General features: G+C 41.6%; 1 long non-coding RNA gene across 1 annotated transcript; it reads left to right on the forward strand.

Moving 5' to 3' along the window:
• Positions 1-18,936: 18,936 nt before the first annotated feature.
• LOC135097301 (uncharacterized) lies at positions 18,937-25,614 on the forward strand. Its single transcript, XR_010265582.1, has 3 exons — positions 18,937-20,879; positions 21,444-21,534; positions 25,477-25,614. It is a non-coding gene; the product is annotated as an uncharacterized LOC135097301 (long non-coding RNA).
• Positions 25,615-27,155: the final 1,541 nt, after the last annotated feature.

Consider the following 27,155-nt stretch of genomic DNA (forward strand, 5'->3'; position numbering starts at 1 on the left):
GTCTCTGTCCCCACGTCTCCACACACACACACACACTCATGCCCGTCCCTCATCACCCTCACCACCCACTGCCTGCCACTCACCTGCCACCCTCCGCTCCTCACGATTTACAGCACGTCCATCACCCCTTACCGTCTGTTCCTCTCCTTCATCAAACCCACCTCGCCTCTCAGCCTGTCACTCCGCACTGTGCTCACACTTCCTTATCAATCTGTACCATCGCATTAATACTTTTTTCATACATGACTGGCCTAGATATCAGATTGGATGAGAAGTAACGGGTTCAACTCTGATTAAGCTAGATTTGAAAATGAGATAGGAGAATATTGGTTCTTAAATTGGATGGCAAGGCTGGAATACATTTTGCTACGAGGTTATTAGTTAGAACAATTTAAAAAAAAAGTAAATAAGAGAAGATTAGACAGATTTATGAATGGGAATGATGGGTATTCAAGTATTCAAGTTAATATTACTTAATTTCGAGTAGGAATATATGTTTAAGTCCTAACGAGATTGTTTAGCTACATTACTTTTCCTAAAATAAGTGGAATATGATAATGAAAGGAGACACAAGATGAAACAAGAGCACGTATTACGCCAACGTTCTGCTGTTGCCTTTCATGGAGAGAGGTTGATCCCATTCACCTGCCTTACCTATACAACACTTACAGCCGCAGTATTAGAGGAAACTAGCTACAGAATAAAGGAAAAGAAAGGTGTGATCTAATGGTATAGTCTTGATCAGAAGTCGAGTAGCACACCGCATTTCTTTCCGTAGTGTTTTCCTTCAATCCCAAGTCCACTGATCTAGTAAGAATCAATCAGTTATCAGATTTATATATTTCTCACTTAAACTTACAAGTACATACTGACTTACTTTGGTACACGGCTTGATTTTGTAGACTATCCCTTCTTTTGAACTTGTCAGCATATCAAAAGACTTACGGTTCAGGATACACATTATGGGGGAATGCAACAAGTCAGGTGACCATAACTACTGTTGCTGGTAGCGGTGGGTATGAATGGCTGCTGGCACGGTGATGTATATGTGCACCTAGTTTGAGTGGACACAAGCATTACACCTGAACTACCACGTGTTGGCTCACTGGCTTCTTGCAACTTCTCTTACGTTCTTGTGACGGAGGGTGAAAATAAGAGACCGCCACGTGTTGACTTTCCAGTTAGCGACCCCTTGCACCTTCCCTTACGTTCTTATTACGGTGATAAAACACTTCCGAGTCTCACTAACTCCAAGATAAGGGATCTCGGAATTGACAATGGAGAGGACGATTGAAAGGGGACGACGGGTACTGACTCCGCCTCCTCCTCGTCGTCTTAATGAGGCTTATCGATTTACTGAGTGGTGTAGGGGCGGGTCACGGCTGGTCCTGAGGGCCGCGGCTCACTGTTTCATGGTTACCGTATCCCATATTTGCTTTCAACACCATTGCCAGTTTGGTCTCTCTCTCTCTCTCTCTCTCTCTCTCTCTCTCTCTCTCTCTCTCTCTCTCTCTCTCTCTCTCCGATTAATGGAGGTGAAGTGTATATTGTGTTTGGTCATGAATGTAATATTTATCATGTTTTAAAAGGTTATGTGATGTTAAAGCTTTCACGTGTTTGTCAAGAGAATATTAGTAAGTATTTTTCTATCACTTTCTATTTATTTTATATAATTATTCTGCTTATCTATCTTTTTTTTCTGCGTATCTGTTGATCTGTTTCTCGAGATCTATCTATCTATATCAGCCCATCTATCTATGTCTATCTATGTCTTTCTATCTATCTGTCTTTCTATTTGTTTATCTATATCTATCTCTATATGTGGCGTGTATCGTTTCCATTGCATGTCGTAACAAAACCTTGGACGTTGTTTCCAATTCAAGGCCACGTACCGCACACCCTCTTCTGCTAATTACCTCATCAAGTTTTAATGAGTACGTGGAGAAATTTCGTAAAGGTGAATTAATACGAGGATATTCAGGACGTGACGGTGAGGCCCGAATGAGTTTGTTCCTGCCACACGCTCTCAAATGTAAAGGGCTTGTAGTGTACAATTCAGGAAGCCCTTATCGTCTTAATCCTCTGACACCTGTAGGAGTTGTACATTTATTTTCACTAGGAAGTTTTACTCATCAAAAATTAAGCTACAGATACTAGAAAGCCTTACTAGATATTCAATGGTACCTTTTTCATGCGAGTCTTGTCTTTAAAATCGGTGTCTAAACTTATGCCAGACTGTAATAAGCTGAGAAAGAGTTGTAGCAGTCAGAGTTAAGGCTTCACTTGGCAAGTAACCTGAGTGGATTGTAGGAGAGAACTGTCACTGCTTCAACAGGAAAGTCTAACGTAAACTTGGAGCGTCGGTTTGAAGCTTCGATCTTAACTAATGCGAAACACAGTTGGAAGCATTTTAGCATTTGCAGCAACACAGGGATCACATTTTCAAACATTTCCTGATTCAAACATTTCCTGATTAGTTTCTATGAGGCCCTAGTGGAAGTTATTGAGGTTTTCAAGAGAGTTGTCGTAATTCTAATGATAGTTCAACCAGTATTCTGTACCATCAATAGGAAAAACATCCTTGGGAGCCCAACTGATCATCTGTGCGGCCTTAGAAAACAGCTCGTGTAGAAGCGCAGGCCGTTTCAAATCACGGGTTGGTGACACGAAAGTGAGAGCTGAAGTAAAATTGCACACCTGACAAATAGCCTGATTTTTACCTTTAACAGTAATATTTCTTTATTAATTCACAGTATCTCGTCGTTGTCTTACACATGTGGTGTGTGTGTGTGTGTGTGTGTGTGTGTGTGTGTTGACTGGAACCTAGAAGTGGCGTTATCAGGATCTTACAGTTATGGATCTAAAACTCGGGTGCAGTCAGTCATCAGTAACATTCCCGTCCATCAAATTATCCTTTTTTATGATTTCTCTTTCCAGGAGTGTGAACTGTATTATAGGAAGCAGGATTACAAAAACATCAAAACACGCTTTGTACTTTCTGAGAAGAAGAAGCAACAGTATCATTCGTTCATCAATTTATCCTTTTTGTTCTCAGTCTCTCCAGGAGTGTTTGTAAAATATTATGGTAAGGAGAATTGCATCGTACCTTCTAAAAACCTCAAAATATTGCATGAGCGTTCTGCTTCCGGATGTCCTCCTCGTAAATTGTAGTATAAAGGAATGGGGGACAAATCACACACACACACACACACACACACACACACACACACTCGCTCCAAAGACTATCGGTGTACGGCATGATCGACACTTTTGAATTGACCGTAGTATTGTATTCAGATTATGCAGCCAAGATGGAAAGGATCAGTGTATGGGTACTTCTATATAGTGATTCGAAACGTGTGGAATGAGACTGTCGAAATACATCTCTACCTATACATGAAGGCTGGCATCTCAGCACTCCTTTCCCAACACGTATCGTCACTGGTCTCCAAATGTTTATTATAGAGTATGCACCGATACCTTTGTGAAGCGAGTGTTCCTTCTGAAGCCTTGAAGCATTACATGAATCTTTGGCTTTTGGGAGATGCCTTAATAAACTGTCTTATGTGAAGGACTGAGCGCTTATCATATCATATACTTCCTGTAAACGTGAAAAGCTTACGTGAATGGCTCTCGGTCTGTTCTGAAGCCTTGAAACACTACATAAATCACTGGCCTTCGGAAAGTGTCGTCTGTGGTGAAGTATTAAGTGCCAGTCCTCTCTGAAAACCTCAAAAGCTAACGTGAATCGCTGTCCGTATATTCTGAAGCCTTGAGATATTACATAAATCACTGACTTCCGGGAGGTGCACTCGTACATTGTCTTGTGTGAAGGAATGAGCGCTTATCCTCACGTGCGCCCTCTGAAAACCTCCAGAGCTACCTTCAAAAGCTGGCTGTGTATTCTGGGGATGAAAACATTGAAGGCGCACTCATACAAGGTGAAGAATTAAGCACACATCCTCACACGCCAAGATGAATGGTTCGCTGTGTACTCTGGGGATGGATGCAGCTCGCGTCAAGGTGTTCTCTTTCCAGAATAACCTTGAGTCTTCATAATTAATGAGCCCCGGCTGGGAGAGATTCAGCTGCCCCACTGCCCTTTACACTCCCGCCGCCAGCCACTCTGTTGTGAGCACCGTGGACGTGGGCACTGCTGCCAGCCTAGGTGTGGCTGTTGCTTCCTGACTAAACTAAAGTGTTTTTTTTCTGAAACACGACATAGTAAACACCTAAGAAAACCTGAACACATCGAAGGCAAACGAAAGAAAATTAAGTTGACGGGAAATTTTGCGGCATGTGGAAGCTTTAAATGCCGTGAATGATCCCTGGCCAGTGCGCATCGCTGTGTTTACATACCCACGCCACCATGCGATCTCACCTCTTCGTCCCCCTGGTCAACCCCTTCGTACCCAAACCCCACGGTGTGTACGTTGTCCTCCAGGAACCACAACCGAGAGTCCGTGACATCTCCGCAGGGCGCTCAAGGACTAAGGTAAATACTACTGCTGGCCACACTCACGCGCCGCCAGCACCTCCAGTCCACGAGGGTCACACGGGTTGGTGATTAGGTGATGTTGAGGCGTGTGAAGGTTAATGTTGTAATGAGGGTGCTACGTTTTTGTTTTTCGCGCTTAGGTACGCGCACACACCCACAGGAACACAGGATAAGATGGTGAAGCAGTGTACTGGTTTGTAAGTTTGTAAAGACAGGATTTTGTAAGTAATGTAGTCATTTTCTTTGTTGTTGTTGTTGTTATTGCTCTCCTCCCTTCTCCTCCTCCTCCTTCATCACCTCTCCACGTCCACACCTGCACGCCAAGAAGGCACTCAAATAAAAATATTGTATAAAAAATGTGTGTGTGCGTGTGCGTGTGCGTGTGTGTGTGTGTGTGTGTGTGTGTGTGTGTGTGTGTGTGTGTGTTTAAGGGCGAGTGAAGGCGATGATTTAGAGTGTTTTTAAAGTTCAAGTGCAGACCATTACCACGCAGGAATCGCTCCTGGACAGGGTGTTGTCAGAGTCACTCAGCAGGCGCGGCGTGGTGTGCCGTCATGAGGAAGCCCGCCACTGAATAAAGAACGGGAAGGCACTCAGAGCGCATACTTCACCAGCCTCGGAGGGAAACTTCTGCCGGAGGAAAATTTGAGGGAAGCGAACCTCCAATGAGAAGCCCGAGGAGAGAGAAAGAGAGAGAGAGAAAAAAAATAAAACACTGAACATCCTCGGTCTGTCCTTTACTTATAATCTGAACTGGAAACTTCACATCTCATCTCTAGCTAAAACAGCTTCTATGAAGTTAGGTGTTCTGAGACGTCTCCGCCAGTTTTTCTCACCCTCCAGCTGCTAACTCTGTACAAGGGCCTTATCCGTCCATGTATGGAGTATGCTTCACATGTCTTGGGGGGGGGGGGGTTCCACTCATACTGCTCTTCTAGACAGGGTGGAATCAAAAGCTTCTCGTCTCATCAACTCCTCTCTAACTGACTGTCTTCAGCCTCTCTCTCACCGCCGCAATGTTGCATCTCTAGCTGTCTTCTACCGCTATTTTCATGCCAACTGCTCTTCTGATCTTGCTAACTGCATGCCTCCCCTCCTACCGCGGCCTCGCTGCACAAGACTTTCTTCTTTCTCTCACCCCTATTCTGTCCACCTCTCTAACGCAAGAGTTAACCAGTACTTTCAATCATTCATCCCTTTCTCTGGTAAACTCTGGAACTCCCTGCCTGCTTCTGTATTTCCACCCTATGACTTGAATTCCTTGAAGAGGGAGGTTTCAAGACACTTACTCATGAATTTTTGACCTCTGTTTTGACCCTTTTATGGGACTGGCATTTCAGTGGCCTTTTTTTTTTTTATTGGATTTTGTTGCCCTTGGCCAGTGTCCTTCCTACATAAAGAAAAAAAAAAAAAAAAAAAAAAAAAATATATATATATATATATATATATATATATATATATATATATATATATATATATATATATATATATATATATATATATATATATATATATATATATATATATATATATATGAAAGCTCATTCTGACCTGAGTTGAGTAAAGGTCTTCAGAGTAGTGCTGCTGTTTGACGGAAATTCGTCTGCTAAACGTACAGACACGTCACCCTGCGGAAGTCACGTGACCAGCGGAAATATTTCCAGAATGCTGTTTTCGCCAATTTTATGAATGAAACAAATATTGTATTAAGAATAGTATTATGAAACTTAACAATTCAATCTGTACCGTTGTTTTGGTTGCGGACTTAACGCATTATCTGTCACTGTTAGACAACCAGAGGCTGTCAGTGATATTTGCCTGCGGAAACTGTCAGAAGAGACCCAGACTTCTTTGGGTTTACGTGGAATTCCTGCAGCGTGAAGCATTTTGAGGTGTCACATCTATTACCAACACGTACTGCATCTTATATCATGTGAGTGTTACTCTGTATTACAGCTAATATATTAACATTGTCGTTGTTTCACTCTTCTGACAATGCAAATACGAGTACGTATTGTTAAGTTACCCTTAACTTTGTTTGTTACTTTCTCTCAAGACAGAAAACGAAGTAAGGATGCAAACGTACACTTACGTGAAATGTATTTATCTTGTATGCTATCCAGTAAACGTACTTTGATGTAACTGAAAGTATTTTTACAACAGTTATCACCATGGCTACACGTCATAGTGTCCAAGAAAAGTGGTTGTCAAACGATTTGTTCAAAGCATGGCTGGCGAGAGTTGAAGGAGACAAGAAACGGGCGTACTGTCGAGCGTGTCACAAATATTTGACAGCAGAAATTACTTGCCTCAAGCGTCACTGTAAATCAAGGCAGCATACAAACTTGGAAGAAAGGCGGCAGACCATACCAAGAAATAACGGTCAGTCTCCCCAACCAGGCACATCTCAAAATGACCAACAGAACTTCCACATTGAAGATCACGACTATCATGCACCTCCCCTTGTGACAGGTGGTGTGACAGGTGGTGTTGCTTACGCAACAATACTTTTGGCAGTATTCCTAGCGGAACACAATCTACCGTTCATCATTTGTGATCACCTCATAGACTTAAACAAACGAATGTTCCCAGACTCAAAAATTGCTGCTGAAATGTCCATGAAAAGAATGAGGTGCACAAATACTGTAAACAAGTTAGGTAAATTTTCCAATGAATGTTTGGCTGAGAAATTTAGGAAGTGTAAATTCAGTATTATTGTTGATGAAAGCACAGACTGTAGTGAAACAAAATCTTTGGCAATTATGACAAAATATTTTGATGAAGAAGATAGAGGTATCAAAATTGCTATGTTGGACCTTGTAGATGTATATAATGGTGCCAACGGTTCAACTGGTCAGGGTTTGTTTAACATAACAAAACAGTGTCTGCTACTTGATAATATCCCATTAGACAATCTGACTGGTTTCGCATCAGACGGTGCATCAAATGTGATGGATAACTACAACAGCGTCACCAGCAGACTGAGAGCAGAACGTCCTGGCATTACTGTCTTTAGATGTGTCTTCCACAGCATCCATTTGTGTGCTAGTGAAGCAGCTAAAACCTTGCCTCGTGCATGCGAGGAATTGCCACGAAACATATATGATTATTTTGCACATAGCGGAAAGAGGAAATCTTAGTTTCGGGAATTCGAGGGTTTCTGCAATTTAAATCCGCATAAAATACTACATGGTAGTGCAACAAGGTGGTTATCATTAAATGAGGCTGTGGCAAGGGTTTTGGAGCAGTGGAGTGCCCCAAGGTATTTTCAGAGTAAGGTTTATGATTGTAGGTTGCTGGCTGCTGAAAACATTAGGAAGGCACTAGAGGATCAAGCAATAGTCTGCTATCTATATTTCTTGAATTACATTTTGCCACATGTAAATAATTTTAACTTAGTGTTCCAGAATAAAGGCCCAACACTTCATTTGATTTATGACAAAATATCTAGCCTGTATCGGTTTTTGGTACATTCCATTTGTCAGGAGTATTTACTTTGTAAAGTTCCCTTATATGATATCAACCCAGCAAACGGCAGCCTACACAAACCTGTTCATCAAATTTACCTTGGGGCAAAATTACACTCGTTGTTTCAGGCACCAGAATATGTGAATAATGTAGATATGATGACTGACATCAGGTTAAGATGTAGGACTTTTCTTATTGTACTATGTCAAGAAATCAAGAAAAGACTTGACTTAAATAATAAGTTATGGATGTTGACACGATATTTGCATCCCAGGAAAGTAATGGATCCCACCGCCAGAGCAAACATGTCATCCCTCAGCGACTTAATGGATGAACTGCCAAGGATCACCAATATGTATGATAAACAGGCTGTTCATAACGAGTGGAGAACTGTTCAGTTTTATAAATTCCCAGACCATCTTAAATATCCAAAGTATGATATTTGCCTACTCTATGTTCATCTTATGACACTTACAGACGCCATGGGAAATTTCCAGTACCGGACCTTTGCTACATTTGCGCTTAATGTCCTGTCGCTTCCAACTTCCAATGCTGATGTTGAACGGCTATTCTCTAAACTGAATATCATAAAGCGAAAACAGAGAAATTGCCCCCACATGAATACTGTTAATCATTAATGGCTTTAAGTGAGATTTCACTTCAGCAAGGTGACTGTACAACATTTGAACCTAGTTTACAAACGTTATTGTGTGTCTGCAACTAAATCTGATCATGCAGTATTGTTCATGTTGGCGGGTGATCACTTTATTTACTGTACTTATAGTTTTCTACAGACTAATCATGCAGTATTGTTCATGTTGGCGGGTGATCACTTTATTTACTGTACTTACAGCTTTCTACACACTAATCATGCTTTTTTCTTTTTTTTCTTTTTTCTGCTAAACTAATGTATTTCATTTTGTTAATATATATATATATATATATATATATATATATATATATATATATATATATATATATATATATATATATATATATATATATATATATATATATATATATCATGTTTTTTTTCATATTGCAAAATTTCCTTAAAATTTTGTTTTACATATGCCTTTTTTTCTTAAACCTGCGTATAATTGCTACTTTATTCTACATTTAGACCAGAAGTATTGGAAACACATTGTCGTTGACTTACAAGCTCTCAGCATCACATGGATAGATGGACAGAGACGTTGTATCACACCATTAGTTAAAAGTGCACAAGTGGCGGTCTCTCTCTCTCTCTCTCTCTCTCTCTCTCTCTCTCTCTCTGTACCATATGTAGAAAATGCAGTATGTGTAGAAGCGATAGTGATGTCATCAGAGATAAGGTCTGGGAACGGAAGTTGTAGACAAACGACAAATATCGTACTGCTGTTTTTTTTTTTTTTTTTTTCGTGCTGGTAACAGATGATCCTGCACTATAACATTCCATGAATACACAAAGGGGGTATGAAATGAATTACTTAGGGCAAAAACAAGAAAAACAGGAGTGTAGTTACGCTGTGGGAAATGTAGTGAAAAGCCTTTGCCAGCACGTTTGTAATGTGCCTGGTGACAAAGGTATAATAAGCATTATATCAGCGCTGATATCATGGCCTCATCACGGGAATCAATTAACACTTGTTGTATCAGGGCTCATGTTATGGCCTCATCGCGGGAGTTGATTAACACTTCTAGCAGTTCTTCTTACTTTATCTAGCGAGGACGTTTGTGCACGGGATGGGGAACGTATCCTGAACAAAAAAAAAGGTCTTCTGCTGAACTGACTGTCATATGATATAATTTAAAAAAATCTACTATTTTTGTAAAAGACCAAGGAAAAAAAAAAGAAAAATGAGTGACGACGACAATTATTATCCTCGTCATCTTTTTTGGGCATTACGTTTATCAGACAGTGATGAAGAAATCGAATACAATGAGAATGCAAATGTGGATAACGAAGGCGAGGATTTATTTGCTAGTGACGATGAAAATAAAGGAAGAAATGAAGGAAATTATTCACAAGTATTGGCAGAAGCAAGTAATACTCAGTATCCTTACCTCTGTTATGCATTAGGTTGAGGTGACTTTCCTGAAGAAAATGAAACAAGTGAAAGTGATGATATGGAAAGCGACGTTGTACTCACCAGTGATAGTGAAAGCGAAGTAAGTCATGAAGAAAGTGATTCTGAAGAAAATGAAGACAATGATAATGCTAACACTTACGTGCAAACCCATGATGTATCCATACATGATGGCGATGAAAATGAACAAAATGATTGACAATTAATCATACAGTGACGGACTACATCATTATCTTCGTCATCTCTTTTTTGCATCAGGTTTAGAAGGCAGTGATGAAGAAAATTAAGGTAATGAAACTCAGTAGAAAATATTATCGAAAACTGTGGCCGGAAACGCGTTTAAAGAATAACTGCTAACCGTTCATTCCACACAAGTGAGCATTCTGCTGCAAGGCGAGGGAGAGGCATGCAGTTAGCTCATTCCTAAGAGCAGAGTGAAAAGAGCGATAAAAGACCGCAACAGAAGCTACATCGTGGCGGACACGAAGGTTGAAGACAGTCAGTTAAATGACAGCTAGCTGTTCACTACATCATTCCGACTGCAACTGCCAAGGTAAATATGTCACAGTGTATGTTTTGAAATTTCTGAAATGCAAGGAAGGCTGAAACAATTAATCTTATGTAATTATACAAAATGTTTCAATATACATAGTCAATTTACAGAAGTGTCTGGTTACGTGTCGTACTTGATCCCGTTCTCTTTAGTTTTCACATCAATAGAAAACGGCGGAAATTTAACGTCACTGTCAGCTACGGAAAAATGGCACCACTGCGAAGGAGGATGTGACGCACTGGAACATGTTTATGTATTAATTTAAATTACAAAATTTTTCAACACTTAGCATTTCCTTATAGAAGAGTAACTTTTCGTGTCATAGAAAAAGTATAACGGCTTTCCAAAAACATTCATACAGTTTTTAAGAAATAGGAGGAAAGACGAGTGTGTCTCGCAGAAATAGCCATTTACCATTGTACTGTAACAGTGCGACACCAGACATGGCCTCAAAACGAGCCAGGAAAGCTCCAGTCTGGACCTACATGGACTAAATAATGCCTGACGCTACTGTGTGCTTAGTGTGCAAGGACACACTTAAGTATGATGGAAATATTTAAAGTATGATTAAGCATTTCCCCACGAAACATCCATTAAAATACGCGGAGATGCGGGAAGAGTCTGTGCCAGATATGGCTGGGAGTCAGAGACCAGCAGGAGCATCATCAGCCACGGTGCAGCCTACTTTATATCAAACGATTGACAGGACTCTGTTCTACAAAAATTACTCTGCTAAGAAGAAGGAACTTGATCACCTTTTAATGAAAATGATTGTTCAAGATCTTCAGCCACTATCTTTAACTGAAGATAAAAGAATTTAAAAGTTTCGTTCATGGCCTAAATCCTTGGCATGAGATGCCTAGTCAGTCGCAGAGTGTTGACGAGAACACATTTACCATTTCTTTATGAACAAGAAGTACAGAAAGTCCGTAAAGAACTTGAAAAAGATAAAGACATTGATTGCATTGACCACAGACATCTGGACATGCAGGCAAACAAAAGGCTTTGTCACTGTCACAGCACACTTCATTTCTCATGATTTTAATCTTAGATCTGTTGTATTGGAAACAGTGAGAATGACAAAAAATCATGCAGCACAGAATATAGCAGAGGAACTGACACATGTATGCAGTAAATGGGAAAATCTAGACAAGGTATATTGTGTTGTTACTGACAATGCTGCCAGTATGAGTTCAGCAATAAAGAACATCATGAATTTGCGTCATCTTCCATGCTTTGTTCATACACTAAATTTAGTTGTACAGGATTCATTGAAAAATGTAAGAGAAATGCAAATAACAAAAGATAAAGTAAAACAGATTGTTGTCTTTTTCCACCATAGTGTCAAAGCCTCTGACAAACTGAGCCAGCTTCACCTACAGCACGGTGTTCCTGTCAAGAAACTAATTCAAGACGTAGAGACTAAGTGGAACTCTACTTTCTATGTGCTGGAACGCTTCATTCAGCAAAGTGATCTCGTCACCACTACACTTTGCTTGCTGGGGAAAAATGACTTGTGCCTTCGCAGTGATGAGCTTAACCACATAAAAAAAAAAATGCAATTGCTGTATTAGACTATTTTGATGATACAACAAGGCGAGGAGTTTCTGGCGCTGGTGTGCTTGATAAAGCAAATGTTTGGGATTCGAGATTCTGCTTTTGAACGCGAATGTGTAATGAACCGATCGAAAATTATTGCATGTGTTTTACCTACATCTCGCTCGTGTGTGCCTTCATTGCGTAGCTTTTCAACAGGTCTGCTCCTTCAGTGTCCCTCTTGTCATCTAAAAATTACTAAACCCACAACGTATACTAAGATCACTACCTTGCCTCCGTTTTCTTCGTCCCTTCATTTCCATTCTTGTCCTTGTCACCGTCGTCGTCCTTGACCTCCTCCTCCTCCTCCTCCTCCTCCTCCTCCTCCCTTTCCGTCTTCACCACCACCAGCACCACCACCACCACCACCGCCCACATCCCTTTTACAGTACCACCAGTCCCCTGAACAATCGCCACCCCTCACGTGAGCCCATAACCCAACGCTAACACCTGCCTCCCCTTGGTTTCTGCAGCAGAGGGAGGTGTTCCACGCGCCCTTCTGCACCACCTGGTTCTGTACGGCCTGGACGGGGCTCTTCTGCCCGTCCTGCCTCGCCTGCCACTCCTGCTTCCGGAGGGATAAGGACTCACTCAAGGTCTTCCTCAAAACCATCGCACAGAACTTCAGGGACCGCAGCGTCACTTTCAATAAGTTAAGAGAGAGAGAGAGAGAGAGAGAGAGAGAGAGAGAGAGAGAGAGAGAGAGAGAGAGAGAGAGAGAGAGAGAGAGAGAGATCATTTCTGGCTGCGCGTTGTAATCCCACGCTCACGGCGGCACAGCAGCAAGGAGAGGCGTCCCGAGCCCCGCCTAAGGACAATGTCTCTCTGGGGGATTTCTAGGGATGAACCGCTCGAGCTGGCTGCCGCCTTGTTGTCCTGGGCACTGCTGAAACTAAGGCCAGGGAGGGAGGGAGAGAGGGAGGAAGAAAAGGGACTTAGCTTGGAGGAAGAGCTTGTCTCTGTTTTATCTCTTCGCACGGATGATTGTTTCAATAGGGGAACTGAATTTTATTTATTTATTTGTTGCGAGAGATCAAAACGCGATACATACAGTTACATGTGTGTATGTGTGTGTGTGTGTGTGTGTGTGTGTGTGTGTGTGTGTGTGTGTTTGCGTGCGAGGCAGCATCACAACACACACAGAGAGCGAGTAGTGGCGCTACATCCCTGAGAGAGTGTCACGGGGACTAAGGCGGTTATGAGATGAAAGGTGGGCGAGAACTTCACACTCCAGAATAGATTCCAGCGCCTGATGTGAGAGAATCAGGAAGGCGTGACTTCACCTTCAGACATCGCAGCGATCGTGCCTCAGCCATGCAAGTGAAGCACGAGTCGAGGATAAAGTTGCCTTGATTTGGCTTGGCAGGTTGTCAATGCGGCACCACTTGTTATTATTCTAGCGACACATTATGAAATTCCATCCAAGTCAGCTGCCGTTGAAGGATAAATGACAAGAAAGAATATTTTCCTAGCAATAAAAAAAATTAATGTATTAAATCAGAAAGATAGAAGGACACGATAGAAAATTTGTAATATATTAATGGTGAAGTATTGCGAAAAGACTCAAATAAAATAGCTTTCTTAACAGATGCTAACACTGCAAAGAGAGAGAGAGAGAGAGAGAGAGAGAGAGAGAGAGAGAGAGAGAGAGAGAGAGCTGAGAAACTTTGAAAAATAATTGGGATTGTTTTACTAGCTTTGGGACACAACCCACCAGAATAATGAAAACTAACATGAAAAAAAATATATATATATATTGTTGTTCGAGGACTGAAAGATGGACAAGGGTGATTCTTGGTAAGGATTATTGTTGGTAAAATGAATATTTTCAGTGGGGAGAGGAATCAGTACTAGTTTTCTATCTTGAACGTGCGAGGATCATATTGTAGTGTTATATGTTGTTATCGTCCAAAGTTTAGTGTGTTAGGCACAGACAGGAAGGCCTCACGCGTGGAATCAATAATAGTTCAGAGGAAAGGAGGAACAGCAACATTAAGAAGGATGAGGCTACGTCGATGAGGCTACGTCAGAGAAACACACGAAAAAAAAAGCTCCTGGCTGGGTAACTAGAATGATTGGGTTTTAGAAGGTCATGGATGTTGCCTGCAGGATGAAGGGTCTCGGCTCAGGCTCGAGGAACAGAATAAGACAAAGGCAAAGTTGACTGGACAAAACTACGGTGCCAAAAATACGTGTAAATAAGCAAGACAAGAGAGAAGTGCGGAGTGTACTGATGCAGGACTGATGAACATTAGACACTGTGTTCTTGATTAGCAATGGAAGGTCGGGTCAATAGTGTGAAAAACTAGGATGGAAAATATTAGTACAAGTGTGGCTAGAGAACACAGTGTTCCAGGAAGTAAAAATATCGAAAAATATGAAAGAACCATTGTATAATGAAACTTTGTTGTGGAAGATCGGGAGTAAAGCTGATGAAAACTGCGTCATCATCATCATCATCATCATCATCATCATCATCATCATCATCATAAAATAAGGAAAGCTTCTGAAAATATTATTGAAAGAATGCAACGTGTCGAGAGAGATGGAAATCATGGGAGACGCGCACAGTATTTCTAGTGACTGTAATTTCTGCTTCTCATTCTCGATATTTTTGTGTCCCCAGTTCTACGTTTTTGTGACACGAACATGAAGGAGTGTGCGAACGATAAAGTTTCACAAAGCAAAGAACGCTTTCGGCAGAAAGAAATTAAAGGCAGAAGATAGCGAGGGGATGCGGGGCCACTTACCTCGGTGCAATGGTTGGCGCTGATGTGATGCGTGGTGTGGTGACTGCCTCCTACAGATTTTACCTGGCTTACGTTCCAGGTGTGTGTGTGAGTGTGTGTGTGTGTGTGTGTGTGTGTGTGTGTGTGTGTGTGTGTGTGTGTGTGTGTGTGTGTGTGTGTGCGTAAACGTTAATTCAAATCGATGCATTTCCTCACGTTGCTTACACTCTAGAATTTGACATGTTAAAAAAGACGTGTCCTTTCATCCCTCGAGGAGTGACGCCCGCTTGCCTCCCTCTCCAGAACGTCAGGTAAAGAAAACGAGAGTCTGTTCCCCCGCCTCCCCTGAGGCACCTGTTGCAGCCCCGCAGGATTACAGACTTGCAGACTGGAAAGTTCTGCATTAATTTTACCGAATCTCGTAATCTCTTGGTAAATGGGAAACGGCGAGCAACAAGCGACCTTTCCTGGTTATTCATCACGATTCGAGATCATGATCTTAAATGTAACTTGTTTATCAATGCACCTTATATTTACATGTGACAGAGTAGTCAGGCGTGGAGGGAAGGGCGCCTGAAGTGTGTGGACAGTGTGAAGACCAGTGCCAAGAAATGCCGGGGTTTTGGAAGACGGAAAAAATCGGTGATGGTTAACTGTTGACGGTCAAAGATTAATGGGAAACTTTTTGGTGGTGCAAGTCAGATGAGAAATCTTTAAAGGTGGAAAAAAATATGGGATATTTCCGTGATGGAAGAAAGATAAGGAGTTTGTCGAGGCTGGTGACTGGCGGCTGGTCAGTGTTGGTGTCTTCACTCCATGGAGAGAGTTCTGAAAGTTGATATAATAAAGACACGTATAAAAAAGTATAGAAGAATGAAAGCAGCGTTAGTTAAAGAGTGGAAGGTTTTCATCACATCACTGGTTCACTTCAGGCTGAAACACAAGCAAGGGCAAACAGTCACATCGAAAACAAGCCACCAGCCAGGGACGCTCAGTGCACACTCGATAACAGCCAATACCTGCCGTGAAATTACCTCGTGCCGCCGCCGCCCTTCACGCCACCACGCCTCAGGACACACCATTATAATGTAAAAAAAGAAAAAAAAATGCAAATATGAATCCAAAGGGCTTTCAGATATACAAGTGTACGGACAGTGTTCTGTGTTGACGGAGAAAGACGTGGAGAGTGACGGTGGGGAGAATATAGGTGTAGGATTTTTTTTTTTTTTAAGCAACACTAGTTGCCTACGTATTGTATTGTATCTGCACATGTTGTCGTTGCTGTTAATGCTGCTGCTGCTGCTGATGATGATGATGATGATGATAGTGATAATGATAATGTAATGTACTAAGGCTTCAGAGGCGGTGTTGCTTTTTTTTTTTGGGGGGGGGGGTTGGGTAGCGGATGCAGTAATGCAAACAGGTCTAGCAAACTGATGAATTGGCATTTACTTTGACAGAGTAGGTGTTTTTGCTGGTGGTTGTGGTGGTGGTGGTGGCGGTGATGGCGGCAGCAACAATGATGGCCAAGGACAGAAAAAAAAGGTAGCAAATTTGGTAGTGTGCGTCACCGCTCGATGGCTAATCACAAGGAGCCCTACAGGAGAACAAGAGGAAGGGAGAGAAGATGAATGAAGGAGAATCGAGGAGAAACAATGGAAAAGACTGGGAAGGGTTTAGCACTGTACCATAACAAGACTCAACACAGACGCCTTTGTTCGATATTGTTCAATCATTCACAATCTTGGACTGAAAAAAAAAAAAGTAAACGCACTGAAGAAAATACACATAAAAAAAAAATAAAGATGAAGCACACTATCTGAAGACCTGTATTATATTTATACCGATATACTACAAAAAAAAAAAAATCAAAGGATAAAGTACATTGATATGCTTTATGGCTAAACACAACCAACTCCCTCCTTTAAGTGTATCGCAGTGAGAGAGAGAGAGAGAGAGAGAGAGAGAGAGAGAGAGAGAGAGAGAGAGAGAGAGAGAGAGAGAGAGAGAGAGAGAGAGAGAGAGAGAGAGAGAGAGAGAGAGAGATACGGATTAACACTGAGCACAAGTGTCAAATTATCATCTTGGAGCAGGAAAGTGATAATATCCTTGGAGAGTCCCGTATGAGATGAGATGAGAGGGAAGAGCGGCAGCAGACCATGAAGCAGCGAATATTGACAAGTGGCATTAATAAACACACACGTCTTGCTCTTCTTTCCCCTTCGCTTGATCGCGTTTGGCTCAACACTCGGGTCTTCCTTGGCTGTCTTCCTGTTGTTCCGTAGGTGTCTCTAATGATGAGGAAGGAAGTACACGCTACGACAAACAATGCTGGAAGTAGTAGTAGTACCAGTAGTAGTACTACTACTAATAGTAGTAGTACTAGTACTACTACTAATAGTACTAGTAGTACTACTACTACTAGTACTACTAGTACTAGTAGTACTACTACTAATAGTAGTAGTAGTAGTAGTAGTAGCAATGATAATAATAATGGTAATAGTCTGGCTATATTTAATTTATCTGACTATATACCAGGCCGCATCACACACTCTTAGGCCCTGCTGTAAACGAATAGTCTCGTAAACATAATAATAGAAATAATAATAATAATGATAATAATAATAATAATAATAATAATAATAATAATAATAATAATAATAATAATAATAAGAGTAAGATGATTAAAAACAAAGGTAATGACGATAATATTGACTTTTTCATCCGGAGGCATATACATCTTATAAGAAACAATTGACACACACAATAATTACAAAATATATTAACAATGGTAAAAGAAATCAATGTTATAGTAAAGTACAACTCAATGAAAAAAATACTAATAATGTTCTTTATTAATATGTAAACCAATACTTTCAGAAGCACAGGTGCATTCTTATCAACCATCCTCTGGAAATTGTTAGAGATCATTCCCTTGCATTATATAATTACTCCACGTCCTTAATATATATATAAAGTCAACCAATTATGAACATTCTCTCTCTCTCTCTCTCTCTCTCTCTCTCTCTCTCTCTCTCTCTCTCTCTCTCTCTCTCTCTCTCTCTCTCTCTCTCTCTCTCTCATGGCGGAGGCTAAAGATAGTCAGGTTTACTGCACAGACATACTAGATTCGCATTTATAAACGTTGTGATGTTTTATTTCTGCTTATTTTGACAGTCGCTACTGAAATTATTGGAATTTAAAATGGTATTGTCATCATTCTGGTGATAGTTTTATCAAGGAGTGAGAAAATACGTACACGAGCCTAACTAGCCATCTTAGTGAGAGATCGAAGCCTTTAACCCTTTAACTGCTATCTGGTACACCTCTCCTCAATTACTAATCACTCTGAGACATTTCTACTTGTTCTGCATCTCCAATCTTTAAACTGTGTACAAATTGCAAAATCTATTCTTTTTAATCCCCTTCTTGTAGATGCTTATAAAGATTTCAGGCACTACTTTTGGTGGTGGTAATTGCTTCGTGTCGCAGTGGAAGGGTTCAGAGTCCTGATGAGATGACAAAGCCTTTAAGAGTACAGGATTCAGACATACATTCATTCATACCTACGTCATGAGTTCCCCCAGGGTAAATTTCACCACTAAGACTCCGCGTTTAAGATGTCGTCCAAAAATAATTTCGCTATACTTTTCTTTTATATTTGTATTTTATTCTACTTAATTATTCGTTCATTCATTTCTTTCTTTATTTTTTTGCATGGGTGAGATATTCGTGGGGAATCATATACTTCGCGTGGAGTTTTCTAAGCAGCCGTGCATTCGCCAGCCAGCCTTGCCTGGCGTGGCCATGTGAAGGCTGCGTGCGTCCACCCACAAATACCACCAGTGATAAGATGATCCTGAGAGGAGCTGAAATTAGACCTCGCAGGATAAACCCACAGACAATGGAACTTTCCCTCTCTCCCCTCACTCCTGTGCTCCCCGTCAGCCTTTCCTGCCTCGGGAAATGAAGCACGGTACATCCTTCAAGAACCATATTCATAAACCCTGTTCTCTTTCACCACCATCATTTTCAAAGGCCACAGAGATGATTCGCTCCCAAGCCCATGGTCGCGAGGCTGTTTCTGGGAATCGCTGGACCACCTCAGAAATCATGAATCAGTTGTAATTATATTCGATATAATTATGATTTTAACCTAGATTATATAATATGTATTGTTAATTATGATTAGTTAGTGTAATATGTAAAAAATAGGTGTTAATTAAAACACGTACAGCGACCTAGGGACGCCAGGTCAGGCCAGGATTGCTATTAGGGCTGCAGCCAAAGGAGTGATGAGAGTGCTGCTGGCCAGTGTTGGTGTCTTCACTCCACGCAGCGGCTCAGTGGAGAGTTTGGCGTGTAACAAGAGTGACGGTTAGTATTGTAAACATGCATGTGACAAGTCAGTAGAATAAACATGCATGTGGAAAAAAAAAAATATATAAAATAAAGGTGCATTAGAGTGAAACGTTTCCCATCCCGCCACAAGTTCACTTCAGGCTGCAAAAATCGAAAAGCTCACGGCTCTGGCTATCGTTTTGTTGCAGCTCCGTGAAAACTCGATAGCGGCCAATACCTGCCGGGGAATCATCCCCTTGTTGCGCCGCCGCCCGTGATACCACCACGAAAAGATACACAGTGCGACAGACAACACTCGTCTAACCTGGAATGAGGCGGAGGGTGTGGCGAGGTGGTCAGCTGTGGCTGTGGCCGCCTTCAGCTCACACCCGCCTGACTGCTCCTCTTTGTTACCGAGTCATGGGAAAGTCGAGGTGTTATATATAGTAAACGCCTCGCACCTGCGCCTCCTAAATGCTTAATCCTTTCACTGTCGGATAATTTTTCTTTTTATCATCTGCTTCTTTATAGGCGCTCATTTGTGTACAGTGACTCATCCCCTACAGATCTTTATTTACTTTATTCTTTTAAGTAATAGCTGGTGATTGCTTGGAGCTCGGAAACTGTTAGTAGAAGTGAATAGATTGACAGTGAACACGTAAAGATAACAGTGTGTGTGTGTGTGTGTGTGTAAAGACGGCTCCCTAATTAATGAAGCAGATTCCCTGCCTGTATTTCTAACAAAAGTGCCAAAAGAAATGTTTCACGATACACCGTATCGTGAAACATTTCTGCCCGCACCCTGACTACTTTCAAGAAGCTGTAGTTGAAATTACACGAGTATTAAGAGTGTTTCTATGGTTCTAGTGACAGACTGGTAAGGTCTGTACAGCATCAACGGGAGAACCAGTCTTGAAAACCCGGGTAATTATTTCTGTGGCCTTTGAAAATAGTCTGGTGAGAGAGCAAAGCCTTTCAGAATACAGGCACATAACCTTGCTTCATGAAAAACAAGTGCATTCATGATACCCGAGACTGCCTTGTTACATTCCCCCAGTGACTGCAGTGTATCTTATTTTTTTTTTTTTTATCTCGTAGCATTAGTCTGTCTGTCATTGATGAAAACACCCGCACTACATGTATTACGTTATTTCATTAGTCTCAAGTCGCTATTTCAAGTCTATATAAGCCTCAATAAATACGAGAGCTGTGGTGGTGGTCTGCTTCCCGTCTGCCAATCAGAGCGTTCTATTTTTCCGTTTTCTTTCGTATTCTTCGTAAAGCTCACTATCCTTCATTTGTCGTTACTTCTTGCCTCACAGTGTATTGGTAAGTGTCTTCTGCTGGTAATAATAGCCGCGATTCTATTATTTTGTATCATTACAAGTAGTATTGCGAGAGTGGCTCCGTTCTTAGTGACAATTACCTCAGCACAGCCTTCACCAATCGGCGCCAAGTATTCAAGTCACGTGATACTCTCTTCTCGCCATCTCCTCAGCCATTCGCCCTGCGCCCGCTGACGTGACGAGTCCCCGGTTGTGTTATAATTACGGCGGTGAAGCGGTGTTGCGTCTGTCCCTGGCAGGCATGTTGTGGTGGACTGCGGTGTGGGGGGAGAGGTGGATGTGAGTATGCCCTGGTGGTGGATAGGGAGGAGTGGATAGTGGAAGAGAGATGTGGAGAGTAGGATGGTGGAAGGGGGAGGTGGAGGTGGCCATGGCGGACATGACTGTGTTGAGGTGGTGGTTGTGGTGGTGTTTGGTGTGGTTGGAATGGTTGTAGAGGGTGTTGGTAGTGATGGTGAACGTGATTGGCTTATGTTAAAGGTGGTTGTGGTTGTTGGGGATGGTGGTGGTTGTGTGACAGTGGTGGGTGCAGCGGACGCAACGATGTTGTGGTTGTTGGGTGTGGATGAGGATTGCGATGGTGGTGGTGGTGGTGGTGGATGTGATAGGTGGCGGTGGTCGTAGTCGGAGCGGGCTAAGTGGTGGTGGTGGTGGTGTAAAAAGGTGTTTATCGGACGGAGTGGAAGTTGTGGTGGTGGTGGTGATACGATTATCAGGGATGAGAGAGAGAGAGAGAGAGAGAGAGAGAGAGAGAGAGAGTGTGTGTGTGTGTGTGTGTGTGTGTGTACTCCTATAATCAGCAAATTGCAGTCACTCGTTCGCTGTTTCACCTCCCTGTTTCAGGCCCTCTCTCCCTCCCCGCTCCCTTCCTAACCTGCCCGCCACCCTCTCCCCGCTTTTCCCTGCCTGTCCTCCCCTGCTCCTCGTGTCCCAGGTGAGTGTTGCCTTATTTGAGTCAATGTATAATGTTTTTTATTTGAGATTGAAGCTCCACACGTAATGAAAGGTAGTAATCTGTGGTTTTGTATACTATTATTGGACTATTTATGTAAACTTACAATAGAAAACTAATTCTATTAGGAAATGTGTATAAACAATTTCATCTATACAATGACCTGTGTGATGTGACGTTAGTGTGTGTGAGAGAGAGAGAGAGAGAGAGAGAGAGAGAGAGAGAGAGAGATTGACAGCAAATGAACCAATATTTTAACTTTCCTGACTCTGATGATGAAAGTTACATGACTGAGGCTGCAGTTAAGTAAGCTGAGAAGCTGAGCAGATAAATATGAGTACACCACCTGTCTGTCTCTCCGTCTTTCAGTCAGTCAGTCAGTCGGTTGATGGGGGAATGGTGGAGAGACCAATATGTGTCTGTCTGTAGGTCTTTCAGTAACACAGTCAGTCAGTCAGTCAGTTGATGGAGGACTGGTGGAGAGAGCAATCTGTCTGTCTGTAGGTCTTTCAGTCACACAGTCAGTCAGTCAGTCAGTTGATGGAGGACTGGTGGAGAGAGCAATCTGTGTCTGTCTGTCTACGTGATGCTTCCCTCCGCCGTTTCATTACGTAGACAAAATACATGAAAGAAATATTGGTTTTATGGACAGGTGTGGTGGTGGTGGTGGTGGTGGCGCCATTAGTAGTATTCAGGTGTCATACCTGTAACGTAATAAGGAATGAAGGCAGGACGTATGCGATGGCAGCTTGAAGGTAACAATTGGTGATGAAAGGTGGTGGTTGGTGGTGGTGGTGGTGGCAGGGGCTGTGAGGGCTGCCTGCTACCACCACCTTCACTATCCCAAGCGCACATCTCTGGCTGACCCTTCGCTCCCCCGTTCTTTCCCTGCCCTCAATTCATCCCCCCCCCCCTCTCTCTCTCTCTCTCTCTCTCTCTCTCTCTCTCTCTCTCTCTCTCTCTCTCTCTCTCTCTCTCTCTCTCTCTCTCTCTCTGCAGACGAGTGCAGTTGTGTTTTGAGTGAGTTTTTTCTAATGTTTGTGAAGTGGTTGGCGTGGGTGGCAGGGGCGTGGAGGGCGTCACGCTGGTAGTGTAGAAAAGAAAGCGAGAGAAAAGTGATGCGGCACTGGTGTTTAATACCTGAGTGAAGTACTGGCGTCGTAAAGACCATTTCTGTCCATTGTGATTTCTGAGTTTAAGTAATGAGGCTTTGTAATGGGTCGTTTATCATTTATTTTATTTTTCACGTGGACAAAAATTGTGCTTACTTTATATATATATATATATATATATATATATATATATATATATATATATATATATATATATATATATATATATATATATATATATATATATATATATATATATATATAAAAGGAAACACGATTTTCCTCCATATCAAGTTGACATCAAAACTTGCTCCATTCATTCCATTGCCAAACTGAGACCATGTACCCTGACACATTAAGAAAAAAATAAATAAATAAAAAATCCCTCTACCTTTCTCTACTGAGAGAGAGAGAGAGAGAGAGAGAGAGAGAGAGAGAGAGAGAGAGAGAGAGAGAGAGAGAGAGAGAGAGAATGGTGGCCAGAGTAAGACGAAGGAGAAAGCAAGTTAAACAAAACAAATGGAAAGTGAGAGAAAAGCAAGAAAATACAGATGAAAAGAAAATCTGCGGTAAAAATGCACCGCTGAAACAAAAACGAATTAGAAAGTGTAATGAAACGATGTGATAATTTTGTGTTTTTGTGAGCCAGCAATTATGCTACACCCACCCTCTACCACTACTACTACTACTACTCCTACCACTGCAATTTATGAGCAGTAGGTTACAGAAACGAAGAAGCGCAAACACCTGGAGATAGGTGAGCTTGATAGGAAGTTACAAGTAGAATATGAAGCAAAACTCAAAGACTCACTGAGAACTTGAGAGGACTGTGAAGAACAACTCAAGAACATTACGCCCTAAGTGGACGACCTGTACGAGGCCAAGGTGAGAGTGAGAGTGAGAGGGGAGTAGGTAGGTGACGGATTTGAACTGGAGAAAGATTAGGGTGGAGAGAATTGAAGGTTGTAACTTCTAGGGACATTGGGAGGGAGTGAGAGAGTGAGAGGGGAGTGGGTAGGTGACGGTTTTGGACGTTAGAAAGACTACGGTGGAGAGAGAGATATAAAAAAATGGTGTTATATTAAGTAAAATCAGTAAATATTTAACACGCTAGGCGCCACACGCACCACCGCCGTTACATTTCAGACTATTCAAAGTTGCCGTGTGTACCACTGGCCCAACATTTATCACTTTTCTTCCCTTTTTTCTTTTTAACAATGAATTCTATTAAATAACGGACAAAAATGAAAGGCATATCTTTTAAACAAATGTTGATTATTAATTATCATAATTTTTAATGAGGCAAATATAATAATGGTAAGACAATGAAAGGGTATCTTTTGTGAAGTGACATTGTAACTGGTCAAAATACAAAGGTGGAACTGTAAATGTTAATAATAAAACTTGTCTCAGTCACGGCTCAACATACAGATGTAGCATCCTTAACAACTGTCATCTATATATTCTTTTATTATAAAGCAAATCTGTGATTGCAAAACAACATCACATTTTTACCTACTCTTATTGAAATCATTACTATCATTTCTTGCACAAAGGAGAACTTTTCCTGTAACAAATGAAAGCCTGTGTCCTGTTTGCAGCTGCACAAAGAAAAGGCTTTATCCTTCAACATTCATATAAACAGCTTCTTCATTCCTTGTGTAGTGAAAACAGTGACTCAAGAAATTATTGCAGCAAATGTGTGAAGGTCGCTATTGATGGAGAGAGTGCTTTCTTTCAAAACATGGGAGGCATCCATGTACCTTCCCATCACACTGATCACATACACTCTTCACTCTCCTACCTTCTCAAGCTGCACTTGTCTGCCCTTCATTCACACTAAAGATTTGACAGCGCCCTCTGCATCTTTTTCCCGCTCTTCTAGAGTGACCTTGCAATCCAACAAGAAAATGGTGTTTTCTTACCTCCCAGAGAGAGAGAGAGAGAGAGAGAGAGAGAGAGAGAGAGGGAGGGGGGCTAAAATAGCCCCCCTCCCTCTCTCTCTCTCGGTTTGTCTGTTAGTTTCTTTTTTTCTATTTTGTTTAATCTACTACTACTACTACTACTACTACTACTAATACTAATACTACTACTACTACTACTCGTACTACTACTACTAATCGTACTACTACTACTACTAATCGTACTACTACTACTACTACTACTCGTACTACTACTACTACTTCTACTACTACTACTACTACAATAACTACTACTACTACTACTACTACTACTACTACTACAAACACATCTACTACTACCACCACCACCACCACCACCACCACCACCACCACCACTACTACTACTACTACTACTACTACTATCACCACCACCACCACCACCACTACTACTACTACTACTACTACTACTACTACTACCACCACCACCACCACCACCACCACCACCACCACCACCACGAATATCACCACCACCACCACGAATACCACCACCACCACTACTACCACCGCCTCCACTACTACCACCGACACTACCACCACCACCACCACCACCACTACTACTACCACCGTCACCACTACTACCACCGCCACCACCACCACCACTACTACCACTACCACTGCTACTACCACCATCACCACTACCACTACTACTACCACCACCACAACCAACACCACCAACACCACCACAACCACCGCCACCACCACCACCACCACCACCACCACAACAACCACCACCACCACCACCACTACTACTACCACTACCACTGCTACTACTACTACTACCACCACTACTACCAGTACTACTACTACTTTTACTGCTACTACTACTACTACTACTACTACTACTATTGCAGGTGACCCATGAACTACCTCTAACAATGGTGATGAAGAACCAGAAGTGGCCTGTAGGTGACGAGATAACTAGCCCAGGTCATCCCGGAAGTGGCGAGGTGACCCCATACAGCTCCACAAGGTCGTGGAGGACGCCAGACATAGCCACTTGGTCGCCTACACTCAGCCATCCACCTCACCTACCCCAGACTGCTACCCGGACACCATCCAGCCACAAGAACCCAGATAAGCACTTCCGGGGTCCTTGGTTGTGGTTAGCTAGCTAGTTTGTTTAGGGGTCACTTGCTGTAGATAGGAACCCTCCTCGGTCTGCTGCAATTTTTTTTTTTTTTTTTTTTTGGTGTAACGCTGTGCTCTACGTGAGTGATAGTGTTTGGTGTAACGCTGTACTTTATGTGAGAGTGATAGTGTTTGGTGTAACGCTGTACTTTATGTGAGAGTGATAGTGTTTGGTGTAACGCTGTGCTCTACGTGAGAGTGATGGTGTTTGGTGTAACGCTGTGCTCTACGTGAGAGTGATGGTGTTTGGTGTAACGCTGTGCTCTACGTGAGAGTGATGGTGTTTGGTGTAACGCTGTGCTCTACGTGAGTGATAGTGTTTGGTGTAACGCTGTACTTTATGTGAGAGTGATAGTGTTTGGTGTAACGCTGTGCTCTACGTGAGAGTGATGGTGTTTGGTGTAACGCTGTGCTCTACGTGAGAGTGATGGTGTTTGGTGTAACGCTGTGCTCTACGTGAGAGTGATGGTGTTTGGTGTAACGCTGTGCTCTACGTGAGAGTGATGGTGTTTGGTGTAACGCTGTGCTCTACGTGAGTGATAGTGTTTATCTTTATTTATTTATTTTTTTCCTGAAGACTACTAGTTCTGAGGTTATCTTGGAGGTTAACGGAGAAGAGTTCTTCACACCTGTGTTTGTAGTTTTTTTTTTTTTTATTGGTCACTTTTTTTGTTTTTTGTTGTGATTGCTATTAATTTTATTTTTTGTATTGAAATATGTGAGTGTGAATGCAGCACAATATATAAAGGTGTGCATTCCAGTGGAAGGAAGGCGTGCACAGGGTAGAGTGCACAGGATGCAGTGCCTTGTTTTTTATCACCAGACCTTGATTGATTGAAGCAAATGAAAAAAAAATATATATATATATATATATATATATATATATATATATATATATATATATATATATATATATATATATATATATATATATATATATATATATATATACATCACAATATGTTGAAAAGCAGATGTAGATTAATTTAGTTACTCCGATTGGTTTTGTACATAGGCTTAAAACAATTCATGATTTCACCCTTAATTACCCGGGGGGGAGGGGGGAAGGCGGGTGAAAACAATTTTTGTTATATTTCGACTTACTTTTAAATCAAAACCAGTGTTTAACTGTTTGAAATAAATAAAATACTAATGCAAAAGATATCTAATGCAGACACATTGACTATTTCCTAGATTTACGGAAAAATATTTATCTTATTTTTCGTATATAAATTTGAAAAAAATAGTTAGACCTAAAATTTCGTACTTTCTAATGTTCTACGCAGCAAAAGAACCGTAGATATTCATTGGAGACTGAGGAAGAACGGTTGTCAGAAAAAAAAAAAAAACGGAAAAAAAAGTCATGTCTCGCGGCGGGCGAAACCGTGGAATTTCATAAGAC

The sequence above is a fragment of the Scylla paramamosain genome, unplaced genomic scaffold, assembly GCF_035594125.1.
Source record: "Scylla paramamosain isolate STU-SP2022 unplaced genomic scaffold, ASM3559412v1 Contig17, whole genome shotgun sequence".
Classification (NCBI taxonomy): Eukaryota; Metazoa; Arthropoda; class Malacostraca; order Decapoda; family Portunidae; genus Scylla; species Scylla paramamosain.